This window comes from Salvelinus alpinus, chromosome 9 (assembly GCF_045679555.1).
Source record: "Salvelinus alpinus chromosome 9, SLU_Salpinus.1, whole genome shotgun sequence".
NCBI classification, from domain to species: Eukaryota; Metazoa; Chordata; class Actinopteri; order Salmoniformes; family Salmonidae; genus Salvelinus; species Salvelinus alpinus.
The window spans coordinates 34,103,801-34,115,252 of record NC_092094.1 but is presented as its reverse complement, the minus strand read 5'-3'; positions in this window follow the sequence as shown (position 1 = coordinate 34,115,252).

The following is an 11,452-nucleotide window of genomic DNA, read 5'->3' as shown; positions in this document are numbered from 1 at the left end:
CAACCCATACTGAGCCTAATACCAAACCTGATTTTTTAAACGTTTTTTATTTTAATTACCCTTTATTTAACTAGGCAAGTCAGTTAAGAACAAATTCTTATTTACAATGACGGCCTGGCAAAAGGCCTCCTGCGGGGACGGGGGCTGGGATTTAAAAAAGAAAAATGTTTAATAAAAATATAGGACAAAACGCACATCACGACCAGAGAGACAGCACAACACTACATAAAGAGAGACCTAAGACAACAACATAGCATGGCAGCAACACATGACAACACTGCATGACAGCAACATAACATGACAACAACATGGTAGCAACACAACATGGCAGGAGCACAACATGGTACAAACATTATTGGGCACGGACAACAGCACAAAGGGCAAGAAGGTAGAGACAGCAATACATCACGCAAAGCAGCTACAACTGTCAGTAAGAGATTGAGTGATGATGATTGAGTCTTTGAATGAAGAGATTGAGATAAAACTGTCCAGTTTGAGTGTTTGAGTGCTTGTTGCAGCTCATTCCAGTCGCTAGCTGCAGCGAACTGAAAAGAGGAGCGACCCAGGGATGTGTGTGCTTTGGGGACCATTAACAGAATGTGACTGGCAGAACGGGTGTTGTATGTGGAGGATGAGGGCTGCAGTAGATATCTCAGATAGGGGGGGAGTGAGGCCTATACAGAGGGGTTTACAGAGATGACCAGTTTACAGAAGAGTATAGAGTGCAGTGATGTGTCCTATAAGGAGAATTGGTGGCAAATCTGATGGCTGAATGGTAAAGAACATCTAGCCTCTCGAGAGCACCCTTACCTGCCGATCTATAAATTACATCTCCGTAATCTAGCATGGGTAGGATGGTCATCTGAATCAGGGTTAGTTTGGCAGCTGGGGTGAAAGAGGAGCGATTACGATAGAGGAAACCAAGTCTAGATTTAACTTTAGCCTGCAGCTTTGATATGTGCTGAGAGAAGGACAGTGTACCGTCTAGTCATACTACCAAGTACTTGTATGAGGTGACTACCTCAAACTCTAAGCCCTAAGAGGTAGTAATCACACCTGTGAGGAGAGGCATTCTTCTTACCAAACCACATGCCCTTTTTGTTGGAGGTGTTCAGAACAAGGTTAAGGGTATAGAAAGCGTGTTGGACACTAACATGAGGTGGGATAGTTCAGCTGGTATCTGATACAGACACATGATGGTGAGCAGTCGGAGAGCTCTGTCTCAAACTGTGCTGCTGCAGACTGAAACCGAGCCGCAGTGTCCCCAGGGATTTAAGCTGTCTCAAATGAAATGTAACACTCATTCCTCCGTCCCTCCCCTTCTGGAAACTTTGCAGTGCACACTAGATGAGAGCCCAAATTGGCTGCACACAAACGTCCTGGCAGGGCTACTTTTTTCTCTCAATTCCATGGGTTCCCCTCCATGTATAAAAGCTGAATAAACAGTTACTCTGGATACTCTCTTGACTGATGCCATTTTTCATGAGGGTTTAAACTGTGTTGAACCAGAGTGATTAATCGATGTGGCTAAACTCTACTCTCTATTACTCTGAGAGCTTGGCTGTCCATTCTTCCGGTGTACTGTTCACCCAGCAGCTCTGGTTGCAGAGACTGACCCAGAGACTGGGCTGGTTGAGGGAGTGGGATCCTGGGATAGCAAGCTTCAAGAGTTTTACGCCCTTTCCCAGTTTCTTTAATGTGACTCGTGATATGAATGTTCCTCTCAGCATCCTCAGGAGATAATGACAATAATTATATGCTGTTATCTCTAACAGTGTGGCCTCAGGGCAGGGATCACTCAGACCACACCACCACCACTGGATGTCTATTGATTCTCACGTCTATGCATTCAGACAGTTGTTTCATTACTTTTCCCATCTGCTCTACCTGATGGGGAAGTCTAAATGTGACGGGAAAACAGTCACAGCATCTGAACAAACACAGACAGGGTCACAGCCATGCTTTGGTATGAGCAGCAGACAGTTACTATAGAGCTGTGGGTTCCTGCATAATTCCTTACTGTAGGGAGACTGCTGGGTCAGGTTGTAGTATGAACACTGTCAGCCTTTCACCAGTCACTCAAAACCACACTGGAATGTATCATTGCCATTGATTCCCACGCAAGCTCCAAATTACTGTTTTACTTTAACTTTAAAAGTAATTTTGGTGTTAGGAGTTCATTCACAAAATCTAGTTTAAAACCCCTACTGGTGAATTTAATTTTAGAAATGTTATTTAATAATGAAAAAGGAAATTTCAAATTTTGGGGAGATGATGCACACAGTAATACAAACTGGCCCAGATTTTAATTTGAGAGCTGATCAGATGGGCTATGCCAATCTATGTACAGTATGTACTGGCCATACTGCTCAATGTGACAATAGATTGCCATTATTCCAGGTTAACTATGCAATAATACATTTGTATCATATATGTATGTAATTGTGACAAAGTACAGCATAAAATACTGGCAGAAAAGTGGTTCAGTAAGTATTCCATAACAAACCCTTATTCCTATTCTAAAATTCGCTTCCCCTTAACGTTGCTTTTTCATCTGACTCTCTCTGTTCCAGTAGTTATTACACAAGGAGGAGAGTATTGGAGAAGAACAGTGGCTCATTTGTAAGTGCATACCGAAGGGTTTTATAGCTCTGTGGAATGGAAAAAAATATCAAGTAGGACTTAGACCTCACAAAAAGGCTCTCCAACCGAGCCCTCCACTTCACACACAGAGGCTACAGCACAAGAGACTCCATATATGGACACGTATGGAAGTGTCTCTGTGTGTGTAGACACGGAAAGTTCTAACCTTGTGACATTAGGGGCTAAATAATTTTGGCAATAAGATGCTAGGCTACAAACTAAGAAATGCTAAACTTGGAGTGTGAAGATATTCGTACGGGGGTCAACCACTCAGAACGGGAAATTGTCAACACAAGACCACTCAAAGAACAGTGGGTTTTCAGTTCAACTACTTGTAAAGATCTCCCCCATATCAGTAGCTTTCAACATCCTCTGATCCACGGAGGGAGAATTCCTGACCAGGACACGGCCCTGATGATGCTGGTAAGGAATCTCTTATCTGAAACTTGGAGAAATTCAAGCTGCCAGTAAACAGTCATTTACTTTCTCCTCCCCCTTGTTGGCTTCCCCATTGGTATGTGCAAACAAGCACAGTCAAAGTGCAAAATACAATGACCCCCAAGTTCACTTTTTTCCCCTAATTTGAACGGGTCTACATGAATATCTGCCATAAGCAAGCCCAAGTTAGTGTTTTAAAATTTATTAATAGGGCTGATATTGATATTAAAAACTTTTAGGCTTGTAGAACTTCTATTTTGTATTTGGGTTCAATTGTGGTATTAGCTCCCCCTATGACTTAGAAATGAATCATGGTGCCAACCCCTCATTTATTTCCCCCTCTTCATGACAGAGCTGCATCAGATATGCCTGACATTCTTCCTTGTGTGTCTTCCCAGATATGGAGGGGGAACACAAACAAACGCTTTGGGAGGAGTCCTGGCTAGCCCACAAATATTCCATCATTATGGCTACCACCCGCAGTGGTCTTTTTGGAGCAGAAAAAAGGACATTCTTCACATCGGTTTCTTTACCTCAAGTTCATGTTTTCTTTACATATACTCCCAGTTAGCACATTTCGTTCCTTGGAAGCTGTGGGAATGTACGTTTTTGGTTTACCACTGACCCTGGGAACAAAGCCATAAGTTTCCTGACCGGTAAAACTGAATGTTCTGAGAACGGAAGTGAACATTTCACCTGTTATGGAAACATACATTTGTAGGTTGCAGGGAGGTTCTGAGAATGTTTTGCTATGGTTCCCTGAAAGTTTCATTAACGTTCTCAGAACACTGCTAGTTTAAGTTAACTGTTTTGAACTCCAAACACAGATAGCACACATGGAAATGAATTTGCTTAAGCATTAATCACACAAGCACATACATTTTTTTGTGACACGGTGTCAGTGAGATTCAAACCTAAACTCAGCAAAAAAATAAACGTCCTCTCACTGTCAACTGCGTTTATTTTCAGCAAACGTAACATGTGTAAATATTTGTATGAACATAACAAGATTCAACAACTGAGACATAAACTGAACAAGTTCCACAGACATGTGACTAACAGAAATGGAATAATGTGTTCCTGAACAAAGGGGGGGTGTTGAGAAAAGTGGGGGTGCACAGTGTTGAGATTGCCTGCAATGACCACAAGCTCAGTCCGATGATGCTGTGACACACCGCCCCAGACCATGACGGACCCTCCACCTCCAAATCGATACCGCTCCAGAGTACAGGCCTCGGTGTAACGCTCATTTCTTCGACGATAAACGCGAATCCGACCATCACCTCTGGTGAGACAAAACCGCGACTCTTCAGTGAAAAGCACTTTGTGCCAGTCCTGTCTGGTCCAGCGACAGTGGGTTTGTGCACGTAGGCGACGTTGTTGCCGGTGATGTCTGGTGAGGACCTGCCTTACAACAGGCCTACAAGTCCTCAGTCCAGCCTCTCTCACCCTATTGCGGACAGTCTGAGCACTGATAGAGGGATTGTGTGTTCATTGTGTAACTTGGGCAGTTGTTGTTGCCATCCTGTACCTGCCCCACAGGTGTGATGTTCGGATGTACCGATCCTGTGCAGGTGTTGTTACATGTGGTCTGCCACTTTGAGGACAATCAGCTGTCCGTCCTGTCACCCTGTAGCGCCATCTTAGGTGTCTCACAGTACGGACATTGCAATTTATTGCCCTGGCCACATCTGCAGTCCTCATGCCTCCTTACAGCATGCCTAAGACACGTTCACGCAGATGAGCAGGGACCCTGGGCATCTTTCTTTTGGTGTTCTTCAGAGTCAGTAGAAAGGTCTCTTTAGTGTCCTAGGTTTTCATAACTGTGACCTTAATTGCCTACCGTTCCACAGGTGCATGTGTAACGGATATGAAATGGCTAGCTAGTTAGCGGGTACGCGCTAATAGCGTTTCAATCAGTTACGTCACTTGCTCTGAAACCTAGAAGTAGTGTTGCCCCTTGCTCTGCAAGGGCCGCGGCTTTTGTGGAGCGATGGGTAACGACGCTTCGTGGGTGTCAGTTGTTGATGTGTGCAGAGGGTCCCTGGTTCGCGCCCGTGTCGGGGCGAGGGGACGACGTAAAGTTATACTGTTACATTGATGCTGTTGACCCGGATCACTGGTTGCTGCGGAAAAGGAGGAGGTTGAAAGGGGGGTGAGTGTAACGGATGTGAAATGGCTAGCTAGTTAGCGGGTACGCGCTAATAGCGTTTCAATCAGTTACGTCACTTGCTCTGAAACCTAGAAGTAGTGTTGCCCCTTGCTCTGCAAGGGCCGCGGCTTTTGTGGAGCGATGGGTAACGACGCTTCGTGGGTGACTGTTGTTGATGTGTGCAGAGGGTCCCTGGTTCGCGGTCGGGGCGAGGGGACGTACTAAAGCTATACTGTTACACATGTTCATTAATTGTTTATGGTTCATTGAACAAGCATGGGAAACAGTGTTTAAACCCTTTACAATGAAGATCTGTGAAGTTATTTGGATTTTTACGAATTATCTTTGAAAGACAGGGTCCTGAAAAAGGGTTTGTGATGTTCTGTTCTCCATCCATGGAATTAGTCCACTGTGCCACCTGGATGGAACTAGCATGCAATGTTTTTTTACTCATACAAAGCTGTTCAGTTTAGCCTATTCAAAGAAACCCCTTTTCAAAGGAAACAAGCAATCATTAAGATCAGGTGTGGCAAATTAGTGGGCTCGGCCAACACACCTGAACAAACTTAACAAGATAGAGCAGAGGCAGGCAACCCTGTTCCTGGAGTGCCGAAGGGCACCACACTTGACCAACAGCTAATTTGTCAGTTCAGTGATTGCCTAAATTCAAAACACCTGGTCTTCCAGGTTGGGCAAATCAAAAACAGGGTTACCTACTCCTGAGGTAAAGGAGAGAGTTTTAAAAAAAAATGATGCTGAGAACCTATTGTATATTTTATTTTAAATAACATTCTTAGAACGTTCTCTGAACGTTACTAAAGTTTTCTTGTGGTTTTTATGAAAGGTTTTCTTAACATTCTCAAAACAATTTGAGAACATGACTTTAAATAGAACCATGAGGAAATCTGTAGGAAATGTTATGCTGAAGTACTGAAATTCCCACAGAAGAATGATATTTCTTTACGTTCTCTGAACTATTCCAGAACATTCCCAATGTCAAACCAGTTGAAGAACATTCCTAGAACATTACTGATATTGAAATTAAATGTAACCATGTTTGAACTTTTAGGAAAATTCTGTTAAAGTAATGAAATACCAAAAAATGTTGTCTAGTTCCTTAAGCGCTAGCTGGGCTCTCTGTCTGTTTGAAGTGTATTGGAGGTTAGTTGTAGGCTCATTACTTACTCTAGACAACATATGAGTTTGAATTAAAACAGAAAATAAAAATACATGTTTCTTTATTTCAACTGTGACAGATTGATTTGTACCTCAGCACAGAGTCAGCCCTAAAACAGGATATGAACTTCAACCTTACAAGCTGAAATATGTCGACTGAGTTTTGTACACAGATCAACCTAAGACAAAAAATAATGTTGTTGACTTTGACGTTAGCCTTGATGGTTTGTGCTACTTGGAAATGTTCTTCAGTGGCAGACAGGAACTCCAGTGAGGACAAAGAGGGTGCCCCATTCCTGGCCCATACAAGACTCACCCAGGCAAGACACATAGTTTGAGCAGTGAAAGTCCCTCTCTATCAAAATAAACCTCATATAGCAAAAGGTGGAATTCTGTGCAGCTTTATTGGGGCACCTCTAGCTGAAAGGTGACCTCCCCCACCCCTGAGTCTCTAATTTCTTAGTTATGAAAGTGAAAATGTACTGTACCTGGTTGTGAAGGCATTGGCTGTGGCTACATGTCGGTCTACGCTAATTTAGTGTGTGATATCTGTAACTCAGTGGAACATAACGTGCAGAGAGACCCGGTACCCTGTGACACCAGGGCATTAATAGACCATGGCACTTAGGTTACAGGAGGGTAGGTTTACGCCCCGCCCTGCCCCCCCTCCCCTCCCCAACATACTCTCTCCATATTTGCTGTGCTAAATGTGTGCCCATGCATGGCACTGTGATCCTTAGGGAGCGGCCACAGGGATCCAAGGGGCTCTATATATATCTGGACCATGTCTGTAGAATCCTCAAATAGTATTTTACAAGGAACCTTCTAACACTGCACTCCTCAGAGACACAGACTGACTGGGTGTATAGTGGGTTCTAAACCAAATGTAGAGTACCATCCAGAATAGGCCTTTGCTCTCAGTAACATTCTTGTCTGTTTGACTGACTGACTGACTGGCTTGGGTTCACACGAGGGACCACTTTTTTGTGTGTCAAATGGTAGATGATTTTGTCCAGACAGGAGACAGCACAGGTGTACAAAGAGTGACTTACAAAAAAAGCAAGCCCAAACAACAAGCCCCTTACCACTGGTGAAATAATTATGTAATATTCATAGGTAACACTGTACTCATGAAGTCCTTGCCTAGCCTTTTCAGCTACTGGCTCTGGCTGGTACAGTATCTTTAACCTCTGGCCCGGAGGACTGCTTCCCAGATGTAAACCAATGCAAGCACGACAAGAGTAAACTTAATTGTTTGTAGGCTTGACAGGCACGTAACGATTTCATTCAATTTTCTTCCTATGCATATATAAAGTTGTGTGGGATATGCTACTTAATGTATCTACAGTATATTTACTTTCCCAAGAGAGGTGTCAATCCGACACACTGTGAAGTTTGGAGTCCACTTCCTGTGAGGCTATGAGGCCGAGTGATTTTATTTTATTATTTTTAAATGTAACCTTTATTTAACTAAGCAAGTCAGTTAAGAACAAATTCTTATTTACAATGACGGCCTAGGAACAGTGAGTTAACTGCCATGTTCAGGGTCAGAACGACAGTTTTTTTTACCTTGTCAGCTCGGGGATTCAATCTAGCAACCTTTTGGTTACTGGCCCAACACTCTAACAACTAGGCTACCTGCCGCACGTGTGACACAAGAGTATTTTCAGCCATGACAAAGTCCCATAGCTTCTCTCCCATGGGCTCTCACGTTTAGCTAACAAGCTCTTATACAACAGTCCAGTGCAGCTCAGCTCAGCCCCTCCCTATGCAGCCAAGGAGAGTAACTGGACATTTCATACACACAGGGGACCCTTACTGTAAGAGATCAGCAGACCTGATAGACCCTGACTACCATCTTCATTATTAACACTGAAACAGACCTGGCTGTGGTACCAGTCAAACAGACATTATTCTCATGATTAAACCCTTCCTATGTCATTTCGGATTTGTGTCTCATTGACTGGTCTGGATCTGATCATGTCCATAATCACAACCTAACAGAGTAGTATAAACTCATCTCTGGAGCAACTGTCATTGTGAATTATCTTACATGCTGCATGACACAATATAAGGCAAGCCAAAGGAATGAGTTCTTCATCAGGTATCACTTGGTTGGAGTAGTACAGCCGTAGTATAGACTCCCTAAAGCACTGGTAAAGTGTGAGGATCCCCAGCTGATCCACTGTGATCTCCATGCATGCCAGGCATGCTGCTATGTTGTACTGGGCTCAGACAAAGCCAAGTGTCAACTCTCTCACATAATAGAAATAACACAACCTTAGTTTGACAGAGGGTGACATGATGGGAGCCAGGGGAGAGAGTGGTGGTAAATGACCATGAAAGTTAACTCAATGCACTCTGTCTGAAACTATTTATAGTGCATTTATGATTTAGAAATAACATTTGATGATTTATATGATTTCAAAATCATTTTTTTATGGAAAACACTTTATTATTTCAAATGTTACAATTTGCATGAGGTTGATTATGTTTCTCAATAAAATTGTAGGTTTTGCCTACACAAACATATTAATTTTCAAAAGATGCTCTGATCCTTCACAAAAGCATTGAATTACACAGTAGTTATCAAGAGGTATTTTAATTATTGGATTCCAAGTAAACGCATAATTACACCACTTCAAGATTTTTTTTCAGTGTGAGGGAAATGTTGGGTTCTGTAGCTGTAAAGAGCTATCAGGACTGAAACATGGTTGACACACTAAGCCAAACAAAACTCGGACTAGTCTCTACATTCTGAAACTTGCAAAATCATATTCAAATTCTTGTGTCGATTTGATAAGGGAAACCTTTGTTTTCCAAAACTACAATAAGACCTTTCCTACTCTGACCATTCTAAGAATTACATCTTTCAAATCTATTGTTTTAAGCACCTATAATATCCATATGGAAATATGGATGACCACACGTGGTCCCGTGTGGCTCAGTTGGTAGAGCATGGCGCTTGCAACGCCAGGGTTGTGGGTTCATTCCCCACGGGGGGACCAGGATGAATATGTATGAACTTTCCAATTTGTAAGTCGCTCTGGATAAGAGCGTCTGCTAAATGACTTAAATGTAAATGTAATGATTTGGAGGTATATTGTCTAAACTCGAAAAGAAAACTTCATAATAGAGCTTATTTTCATTACCAGAATATTGTTGCAAATTCAGCATGCCACCACAAACTTATTTTTGCTGCTCCACACAGAAAATATTATAGGGACAACTGAAGAACAAGCTCATGCAATATTAAAATTAATCTATACAGTACAATTCAACAAAACGTTGCTATGACAGCCTTGCACTGTCTGGTAAGAATTGGGGTATGTGTTGTATATGTTGCAGCTGTAGTGTACAGTATATCTATGAGCACGAGTTATTTTAATGAATACAAACGATTGTGGCATATTCCCAGCATGGTGAAAAGTTGAAAGGATGAAAGTTGAACTGAACCCTGACCTCTAAACCATATTTGTCTTCCAAGATCGCTATTCTGAGTCAGAGTGAAAAAAAGGAAGTCGTAGACAAATCTGCAGTTAATATTTCCTCTGCCAGTTATTATTATGCAAAAAAAATTCTGCTACAGCATGGGCTGGCTTGGCCCTGCAGGAACATCATAACATCTTAATACTACCTGTCACTCAAAGGCAGCCCATGACACTTTGACCTCGACAATGACTAACTACAGTCGAAGTCGGAAGTTTACATACACCTTAGCCAAATACATTTAAACTCAGTTTTGCACAATTCCTGGCATTTAATCCTAGTAAAAATTCCCTGTCTTAGGTCAGTTAGGATCACCACTTTATTTTAAGAATGTGAAATGTCAGAATAATAGTAGAGAATTATTTATTTCAGCTTTTATTTCTTTCATCACATTCCCAGTGGGTCAGAAGTTTACATACACTCAATTAGTATTTGGTAGCATTGCCTTTAAATCGTTTAACCTGGGTCAAACGGTTCGGGTAGCCTTCCACAAGCTTCCCACAATAAGTTGGGTGAATTTTGGCCCATTCCTCCTGACAGAGCTTGTATAACTGAGTCAGGTGTTTAGGCATCCTTGCTCGCACACGCTTTTTCAGTTCTGCCCAAAAATGTTCTATAGGATTGAGGTCAGGGCTTTGTGATGGCCACTCCAATACCTTGACTTTGTTGCCATAACTTTGGAAGTATGCTTGGGGTGATTGTCCATTTGGAAGACCCATTTGCAAACAAGCTTTAACTTCCTGACTGATGTCTTGAGATGTTGCTTCAATATATCCACATAATTTCCCTCCCTCATGATGCCATCTATTTTGTGAAGTGCACCAGTCCCTCCTGCAGCAAAGCACCCCCACAACATGATGATGCCACCCCCTGTGCTTCACGGTTGGGATGGTGTTCTTCGGCTTGCAAGCATCCCCCTTTTTCCTCCAAACATAATGATGGTCATTATGGCCAAACAGTTCTATTTTTGTTTCATCAGACCAGAAGACATTTCTTCAAAAAGTACGATATTTGTCCCCATGTGCAGTTGCAAACTGTAGTCTGGCGGTTTTATGGCGGTTTTGGAGCAGTGGCTTCTTCCTTGCTGAGCGGCCTTTCAGGTTATGTCGATATAGGACTTGTTTTACTGTGGATATAGATACTTTTGTACCTGTTTCCTCCAGCATCTTCACAAGGTCCTTTGCTGTTGTTCTGGGATTGATTTGCACTTTTCTCACCAAAGTACGTTCATCTCTAGGAGACAGAATGCGTCTCCTTCCTGAGAGGTATGATGGCTGCGTGGTCCCATGGTGTTAATACTTGCATACTATTGTTTGTACAGATGAACGTGGTACCTTCAGGCATTTGGAAATTGCTCCCAAGGATGAACCAGACTTGTGGAGGTCTACAATTTATTTTCTGTGGTCTTGGCTGATTTCTTTTGATTTTCCCATGATGTCAAACAAGAGGCACTGAGTTTGAAGGTAGTCCTTGAAATACATCCACAGGTACACCTCCAATTGACTCAAATGATGTCAATTAGCCTATCAGAAGCTTCTAAAGCCATGACACCAT